Genomic DNA, 10,193 nt, shown 5'->3' on the forward strand with positions numbered 1-10,193 from the left:
AAATATACATCGATGCTGTTATTTTGTTTCAAATAAACAATAAACCTCGGCTAACTTATCTGAATCAAATGTTACAAGAGGTAGCACGTGAAATGTGTGAGTCGCTATTGAGTTCGTTCATCACTTCCCCCTTCTGTTGACACACGGCTCTCCCTATGATGCAGGAAGGTAAACAACAACACCATGTCTTTCAGTTAGCATAAACTTTGTTAATTCTTATTTCTGGTTTGTAGAATTCAATCGAACGACAAGTTAGTTGTATCGTTCACTTCAAGGTGTTGGGATGGGACAGTTACCAAAGAAAAATTATGTTTGTGAATATTGTTTTTTAATTTACGCACTATTAATTAAGTGTTTTTATTGTATTAAACATAAAACATTCTAGAGAAAAAAAATCAAAACAGCAGATGTCCCTAAACATGTGCGACAAAAATTAACGTTACTTATGTAAATACTGTTTTAAAAACAAAGCAATTAAACACTGTATTTGTTGGTATGTTTTATTTTCTTCAAATTGTATGTTCTAACTGTAAAAAAACAACCAAATATGCTTTTGTAAATTAAAATTCATTTTATAGTTTTTACTGCATTAACGTTTGATTTATTTTTCTCTCTATCATTATAAATCCCTCCTGTTCTTTCCCCTCCCCTCTCCAGATATGTCGTCATGTATAAAAGATCCATTATATATATGGTACTCTTTTGTAAGCGAAAATTGATATTCCTACAAATCAACACATTATGTGTTCTACTTTTAATAGTGAAGCAAACAATACACATCACCAAAAAAAGGATAGAAATGTACATTATAATTGGTAATTTGAAGAACGTTTTCTGTTCTCAATATGTATTTTCTTTTAAAACAATATGGATATTTCACCACACAGAGGCATGGTATAATACAAAATAAATTGAACGATATCCTCGCTTGTCTTTCAAATGGGTAAAACTGAATGCTACTGTTGCTTTTTTTGCAATTACAGAAAAATTTTAAACATAAAACAAATGTACATCTATTATTTTATGTATGTTTTTGAATAACTTTGTTGTAGAATATATGTCTAATTTTAGGAAAAAATTAATACGTCTCTTTGATTTATTTTTTGTTTGTTTACCAAATGGTCTATTTAATATGTAATTACTTCCCTTGCACAATAACCAAACAAGAAAAAAAATATTGGTAAATACCAGCATCGGAAAAATTAAACAAAAAAATACAAAACATATGGGCGACAATGTATCGAATCACAATGATACATTTAACATAAACTAATATATATACACTATGTAACAATGTAACATACGCATTTGTTACTAAAAGAGATGGTCAAATGTAGCTCAACTTAAAGTTGTGTGTTCAATATAGCAGGTATTATGTTGATACACTCATGAATCAAGTTATTGAAACTGTCATTTAAATTAGTGGTCGGAGTAGTCGAGTTACTTATTGCACCGATTCTCTTCTCGACATTTTGACTAAGATCAAAGTGTACTATCTGCTGTGGGTTATGTAAGGAGTCAGGTAACCCATCTGACCTGAGTGGACTAATTGCCCCGTTCATTTTTTTGGGAAAAAAATGTATCATAATTATTCATCAGTTATTTTGGACGCCAAATTATATTAGTAAAATAAATCATAACTAATTACGTATATAACAACTTATTATAAAAAAGCCCAATTAACAACACACTGCTACAAATTTGACGACAACACCAAACACAAATTAAACGATGTAGGCTACACGTGTTTTTATTTAGTTTAAAATATGAGTTAAATTATCTTTTTTTTTTAAAAAAGTACTGATATATTTTAAGAAAACAAAATGTAGTTCGCAAATAATAAATGTAATGTGTATATACGTATATATTAATTATACTCCCCCTTGATCATTGTCACGTAGTTAGGTGCATTGTTACTGCTCTAGTTGTGATTGCTATTGTATAAGGTTGGCAAAGAAAATAACGTACGCGGTATCTGCCCTGAAATATTACGGTACAGTAAACTGTAATTACTTGTTTATTACTTATTTGTATTTTTTAAATAAACTCATCTCTGAACTAATGTGTATGTAACCAGATAATACACATTTAAAATGCTACAGACGATTTGAACACAGGGGCTTTGACTATAAGTGGTTTCTAGGTAACGATGTTATGTTATTTTACCACATTGTCTTTGCTAAGATGTGGTTTGTCCACACATGTGTTTTATACATATAGGATATTTGAATAGGCCTACACATGTTTTACTCATATGCATTTATTCCACATATATTTTAATAATTAAAAAAAATATATGTAATTGAAGTTACAAAGTTTTTGCACCTTAATTAAACTATCCTTTTCCGGTTAGGTCCGATTCTTTTTTCTCAAAATAAAGCACATGAGCCAACAAACACAAACGCGAATATAATTATACTTCATATCGTTATCTCCATAAATCAGTTAAAAATATAATAATATGCTAAACATTCATTTTACTTAAGTTATATTGACAACACTCATACATATTAAAAATGTCTAACCTAATTAGTTTTTTGTTCATATCGATTTAAACCATGAATCCAATTTAAAAACAAACGAAAACGGTATGGCTATCTTAACTGACTTTTAAAGACACCCGAAGTTATCTGTATATCTTAATTCCCAAGGACAAACGAAATGGCTTTTTTTTTACACATTCTACAGTAAGTGACCCGTATTATAATTTTGGTGACCCGTGGGCTACTGCTGGTGACCCGAGGGCTTTTGCTGGTGACCCGTGTGATCTACCGTGAGTGAATATTTCAATGTGATAACTGATCTAAGTTGTCTCAATCAAACAGGAAAGAACACGAGGGGAAACAATGAATTGATCCATTTCAATTACCTTACTAAATTTCTTCTAAGCCGACACAAATATAAACTCACTAAGTAATAAATAAAACAGTTGAGTTTTATTGCTAGATATTTGTAAAATACGATGTAGGGTAAGGTGATTATCTTGAGTATGTCGTGTGATTGATTACTTGGCACATGTGTAATTAAAGTCAAACGTTATAAAATTAGGAGATCAGTCTTTACGTAACGAAAACTCACGTTTCATAACACATTTTATTGTAATGCTAATTTTATATATATATATATATATATATATATATATATATATATATATATATATATATATATATATATATATATATATATATATATATATATATATATATATATATATGTACAAGAAATATACTGTATGCGGCACTGTGATGACGAAATTAATACTAATAGTTTCGCTGTCTGTCTATCTATCTATCTATCTGACAAGAACGCTCTAGAGAAAACACAAGGAAAATAAAAACATGCATAGTAATTCGAAAAACGAAGTATGACGTCGACACATTTAGCACAGAGTAGAAAATAATCTCAAGCCGGATAGTGCACACATTAATATGACGTCATTGATTATCGAGTAAACATTCAATACAAAGGCAATTTGGTCTAATCTAAGTGGTTTGCGTGAAGAGTTTCTTTCATACAATTCTTCGGGTAGGGGCGAAGCCCCACATCCGCGTAAGAACATCTGAGCCCCCCTCCCCCCCTCCCCAACTCAAAAGAAATTTCCTCATCGATACTCTATAATAAAATTACCGCCTAATTAATGTGTCTAATCTAAAAAGTGGTTTTCTTGCAATTTCTTTAATGCAATTCTTCGCGTAGTGGCTATGCGCGACACCAGTGTTTCTTTCAGACTTTTTCCTCCACGGAGAGGGGTGAGGGTACTTGAAATTTTCGGGGGCGGGGGTAGAATTCTCGGGGAAGGGGCGGACACTGGAAAAAGTATATGATTATATTTCGTTGAATGGGACGGTAGACATGTTTTTTTAGGGGTGTGGGGGGGGGTGTGGGGTGGGGGGGTGGGGTCGGGTGGTTTTAATTTAGACTTTTTTCTCCCCGGAGAGGGGTGGGGGTACTTGAAATTTTCGGTGGCGGGGGTGGAATTTTCGGGGAGGGGGCGGACACTGGAAAAAGTATATAATTATATTTCGTTGAATGGGACGGTAGACATGGTTTTTTTTTTGGGGGTGGGGGGTGGGGGGTGGGGGGTGGTGTGTGTGTGTGTGGGGGGGGGGGGGGTGTGTGGGGGGGTGGGGTGGTTTTAGTTTAGACTTTTTCCTCCCCGGAGAGGGGTGGGGGTACTTGAAATTTTTGGTGGCGGGGGTAGAATTTTCGGGGAGGGGGCGGGCACTGGAAAAAGTATATAATTATATTTCGTTGAATGGGACGGTAGACATGTTTTTTTTTGGGGGGGGGGGGGGTGGTGTGTGTGGGGGGTGGGGGGGGGGGTGTGTGTGGGGGGTGGGGGGTGGTGTGTGTGGGGGGTGGGGTGGTTTTAGTTTAGAGAAAAGAGACAGCACTATCGGCCTAGCGCCCGTTGTATCCTTCCTCAACGGGCCATTTTTCTCGTAGTGTAATGTTGGTCATAGATAAGCGATAGGTAGCGTAGGTCAACTAGACATTGGCTAAATGTAAAACTGCATAGAAAGGAAAACTCAGCCTATGTGTTACTTGAAGAATATGATTGTTTTGGAACAAAATTTACTTCATTTTGTTGAAGACACTGAGAGCGGTAAATTACTTAACCCATATTCTGCTAGCGTCCCACTTATGGGACGCTTGTAAAAAAAAATTGCTAAAATTTATTAAAAACTAGTTAAAACACAAATTATGTTTCATTGTATTTGAAAATGGCTAGACTATTGAATGTGTGTGTGTGCTTTTTGAAAAAAAATAATTTAGAAAAATGTTATACAGTGGCGGAACTAGAAAAAAAGGGCCACCCCGCAAAAAAAAATGTGTAGGCCCCCCATATATATATATATATATATATATATATATATATATATATATATATATATATATATATATATATATATATATATATATATATATATATATATATATATATATATATATATGCCTATATATGAAATATACATATGTGTGAGTGTGGGTGTGTATATGTATATATATATATATATATATATATAATCACAAAATGCCAATATGGGATGCTCATTACTGGCCTGTTTGGGATTTAAAGAACATCCATTTGAAAAATGTCAACACCATGGTATGTGCGTAAGTGCATTGCATAGTGTGTTTTTTTTTTTTTTTTTTTTTTTTTTTTTAATTTTTTTTTTTATTTAATCAATAATCCTAGCTTTTTTTTTTTTTTTTTTTTTTTTTTTTTTTTTTTTTTAATACTTTTATTTGCAATTAAAACAAGTACATCAACATCAAATTTTTTAACATAATTTTGAACACCATATGAAAACGAAAGGTTTTGCAAATGTACATAATGAATATTTACATGATGTCATGTATTTGATTATAAAAAAAAATTGCAAAGGATGACAGTAAAAGGGGTGAAGGTCAAATGAAAGTGTCAGAAGTCTGGGTGGGGAGAGGAAAGGAAATTTTTCAGAGAGGGTCAATGGGACAGTGAAGCATTTTCTATGTAGGGAAACAACTTAAGTTGACTAGTTGAAAGGGTGTTGTAGTGGTCGCATTGAGTTTTCAAAAGGTTGCAGTGTGAAAGATGAGGGGAAAGAGACAAGATTTAGAACTTTAAATAAGTTCTGGATATTGATGTTGCGGTGGTTGGTGGGGTCGTTGGAACAGTTAAAGGGATTGTGGGGTTATCATGTCTGGGGGTAAAGTGGATAGAGGGGGAGAGAGGAGGGGGTAGATTTTTTATTTATTTTTATTTTTATTAATTCAATTGTTTTAAACATTTAAATCAGTAATAATAATATATTTGATAGATTTTACATAGCATCAAAGACATGAACAATGAACATCAATTGCATATATCATAATCAAAGGGAAAAAATTGCATATTGTGTTCTGTGCAAATCAGTTTTATCAATGTCTGATAGGAGTCACCGTTGCATCCAGTCGGTCAAAATATTGTAAAACATGAAAGCTTTGTATAAAGTAATGGTGTCTCGTGTTGTGTTTAATTTAATGTTTTTTTTTTATTTATATTATTAATTTTTAAAATATTATTGTTTTAATACATTTACTTTTCATACAATGTCATTCTTTAGTAATTACTTTATAAAAAAATAATTAAGAGAAATAATTGCTTTTTAATTTGTTTAGTACAAATCTATTAAAAGGAGTTTATGATTTCCCCTATTTAACTATTTTTTTAAAAAGGGAAATAAGTCATGGAAGTTGTTTGAACATTTGCTTATCTTTGATAAGTTTAATTGTAGGAGAAAGACTCGGCTTTCACAGTGGTTTAAAATCAAAGGGAAAAAGAATATACAAGAGCATGGGGTGGTGTCTATAGAATAAAGATAATCCAACCGCAGCTACGGTAATTTTTTACAAAACAACCATCAAGTCAAAAATGAAAGAAAAATTACTTTTTTTTAACTATAAAAAAAATTATTAATGGTCGGCTCTGGGCCCCTAAATGGCGTGGGCACCCCCGCATTGCGGGGTCTGGCGGCACTGTAGTTCCGCCCCTGATGTTATAGTGCCGGATCTGCAGGACTTGTCAAAATGGCGGAAAAAAGAAAACATGCTTACTGTAAAATGCATATCATCTAAAATATTAACATTTTAAGTGCAACATACATTTGAAACGTGTAGCAGTACCATATTTCTATCTGATAAATATTTAAGAATAACAATTTTTTTCTACTACTTCATTATATCAAGTGTACAACAAGCGTCCCATAAGTGGGACGCTAGCAACGAATGGCCCCATGTAGATTGTTACACAAACGTCACATTTATTGGACACTAGCGAGAAAAACAGATGCAAATATTTATGTTAAATGGTTATTTATGGTGCAACAATTGTTGACTTTGTTAACTGCTGACTTTGGGGTGTTAAGTCGTATTTATAGATATTTAATTATGACCTTGACCTATATTTGTGCAGATTGTTACACAAACGTCACATTTATTGGACACTAGCGAGAAACACAGATGCAAATATTTATGTTAAATTGTTATTTATGGTGAAACAATTGTTGACTTTGTTAACTGTTGACTTTGGGGTGTTAAGTAGTATTTATAGATATTTAATTATGACCTTGAGCTATATTTTCTTATATATTATTGCATTAAAAAATTGCAAATATTGAAAAACTTACATTTTATTTTTAAGTTTTCAGAATTGCACTTACTGAAGTATTTAATACCATTGAATACAAACTAATTTAGTATTGTTGTAAATTTACTAGCGCGTGATATTAAAATTATAACAAACCAGAATAATAACAATGGCCACGATTTAGGTGAAATGATTCAGTCATGGGGGTTGGTTAACTCTCTTCATATCAGAGAGCTTAAGCTACATATAGCAGAAATGTGAATTAGCTGTGTATAGTTGTCATGCCCCAATAATATTCTCCTCCAAAGGTTACCGATACCAGTTTTACTTTGTTAACTTTTTAAGGAGATCCCTGGTGTTAGATTGGGAGCCGTTCGCATAGTGAGGTGCATACATGGATGAGAGCCATGAACACTCAATACAAGCCTCCAGAGACGGATCCGTGCCCTAGAAATAAGATGTCTGATGTCCTAATGTACGCCTGTGAGGGGTGGGGGGGGGGGGGAATAGCGAGGGTAATAAAAGAGAAGATGGCTGGATGATATCTGGGACTGGACCGGATCATCTTTTGCAAATTCATTGAGGGCAGAGTTTCTTTCAGGCATCATTTCGGAGGAGGGGAGGGGGGCTCTGCCCCCAGAACAAAATGGAATTTATATAGAAAACATACTTTTACCAATGTCCACCATCCCCTGAAATTTAAGTCGTCCCTCCCTGAAAATTTCAAGCACGCCCACCCCCCCCCCCCCCAAAAAAAAAAATCAATTATTTATATTTAATTATATTACAGTTTCGATGAATAATAACAATATTTGTGATCATGTGTGTCTAATTAGATGTACTAGTCACAGCTTTACTTATTTCCAAGTGTTATTCACTTTGATGGATGCTAGATTGAAAGAAAACTAGACTTTTGAACATAATTTCTGCATTTTAGACCATGGTATGGCTAACCCAATTGATCATTATCAGTATTTTTAGCTGTCCTAAAAAATGTAATCATTGGTCTAACAATACAAAATCAGTATACAGTTTAATTTTCGCGTAAATAGCCATATTTCGTGATAAATGATTTTACTTTTCAATAAATGTACATGGGGCCGTTCGTTGCTAGCGTCCCATTTATGGGACGTTTTTTTTAAAAAATCGATATTTAAAAAAGTATTGATTAAAAAAAAAATCCATAGTCATTCCTTTATTCAGTGCCCAAAAGCTAAACCATATCAAAAATTATAAAAATTTGAGACCTTGGGATAATATGGGTTAATTTCGAAAATTCTGAAAAAAAATATAATGATAAAACCAAAGCTACTGTTAACATGAATCACTTCAGCGTTACTATAAACAAAATGAGAGCTTTGAGCAATTCAAAAGAAATGCAAGTACTCTGAAGTTCATAGTAGATTCTCTCTACACAAAAAAAAGAAATGAGATTAACTTTGAGCTATTTGGAATTGATGCTGGTTCGCTTCAAATCAAATTATTAGATTTGAAAACCAAACATTTGTGGAGAGGTAAGTTTACAGATCTTTAGAGCAAGTCTAAAAGATCTAAAAGAAATGCCGCGAGTTGAGGCCCTATTATGTGACGCATGGAATGGTCTTTCATGAAGCTACAGTGAGGTGAGGAAGTTAGCATTTGGAGTGCTGACGATCTTCGGTTTAATATATTCAAGCGAGCAATTGTTTTCTTTCATGAATATAATACAAAGTATAGAGGCTAACTAACACAAAAAATAAATAAATCTAGAGGCGCGCTTGAAATTGAATACAAGCTATGAGCCAGGTTTAAACAAACTTTCAAAAGGCATGCAAGACGAAACTGTTGTAAATAGTATTCAATAATGAAAGCTATATACTTTGATTACTGATTTTATTATTCTAGCAGAACTACATACAATACATTAATACTTTTTTTTCTGCGAAACATGTGTATGTTTCTATTTGAATAAATATTAATTCATATTTAAAGCTATATATATATATATATATATATATATATATATATATATATATATACATATATGTGTGTGTGTGTGTGTGTGAGTGTGTGTGTGTGTATATAATCCTAATCAAACATCATAATATTGAAATACAAGTGTCGGTGGTACTTGTTAGAAAACAGTTATTTCTTTACAGCTTTATTAAGATACACCCGCATAAGCATTTCCACTAAAAAATGGTGGAAAAAATTCGTGATAACCATGACAACGGCGGCCATCTTGAAAATTAACCCCTTCGTAGGTTTTCCACCATTCATAAAATATTACATTTAAAGCCCAATAAACAATCAATTCAAAATCTTCGTCCTTATTTTGGGGCACTCAGCTAAAAAATGTAAGTGCATATCTTCAAACTCATTTTTTATGAATTTTCAAAATTTGTGTCCGTTTAAAACACTAGTTTTAATGCCCCAAAATTACCCCAAGTTAAGTGTCCCCCCCCCCGCCCCTGGAGAAATCTAAAGTAAAATTAGTATGTATTTGTTTCAAAAGTTTCATAATGTAAATGGAAAATGCAGCCAATGGTGCAACAGTGTGTAATAAAATTTGATTAATCGATAATCTTCCATTGTCTTTCAAATGAGTTAAACATAATACTATTGTGTGGGTGTTTGCAATTACATATTTTTTAAACAATAGACAAACGCTCATATAAATATGTTATCACTATTGAATAAGTAATATTATTTATATTGGTACGTTTTAACACATTAAACGGAATGTCATGTTTATTTTTTTTTCAAACGTATTGCGTCTATTAAATAGGTAATTGTTTCCCTTGAACAAATTCTAAGCATGAAAATAGTTGTCTGCAATTTAAAAAAAAAAATAAATATATAGGCGAAATTGTATTTAATCATTTGAAGTCATACAAAAAATAGCTAAACAGATTCTCTTCTCGGCATTTAGACTAAATTAAAGCGTACTGTCTGTTATGGGTTCTACACGGGGGTCTTAGCTATGGGCGCAGTTTCTCCTTACGCTAGTCAGACTCGTCTCCAGCATATGAGCTCGTGACTTTCGAGTGAGAAATTATGGGATATAAAGGTCTAAATATAGCTACATCATTTTTAAAAGTAG

Source organism: Physella acuta, unplaced genomic scaffold (genome assembly GCF_028476545.2).
Source record: "Physella acuta isolate Inbredline_101_S28 unplaced genomic scaffold, ASM2847654v3 ptg000361l, whole genome shotgun sequence".
In the NCBI taxonomy this organism is placed as follows: Eukaryota; Metazoa; Mollusca; class Gastropoda; family Physidae; genus Physella; species Physella acuta.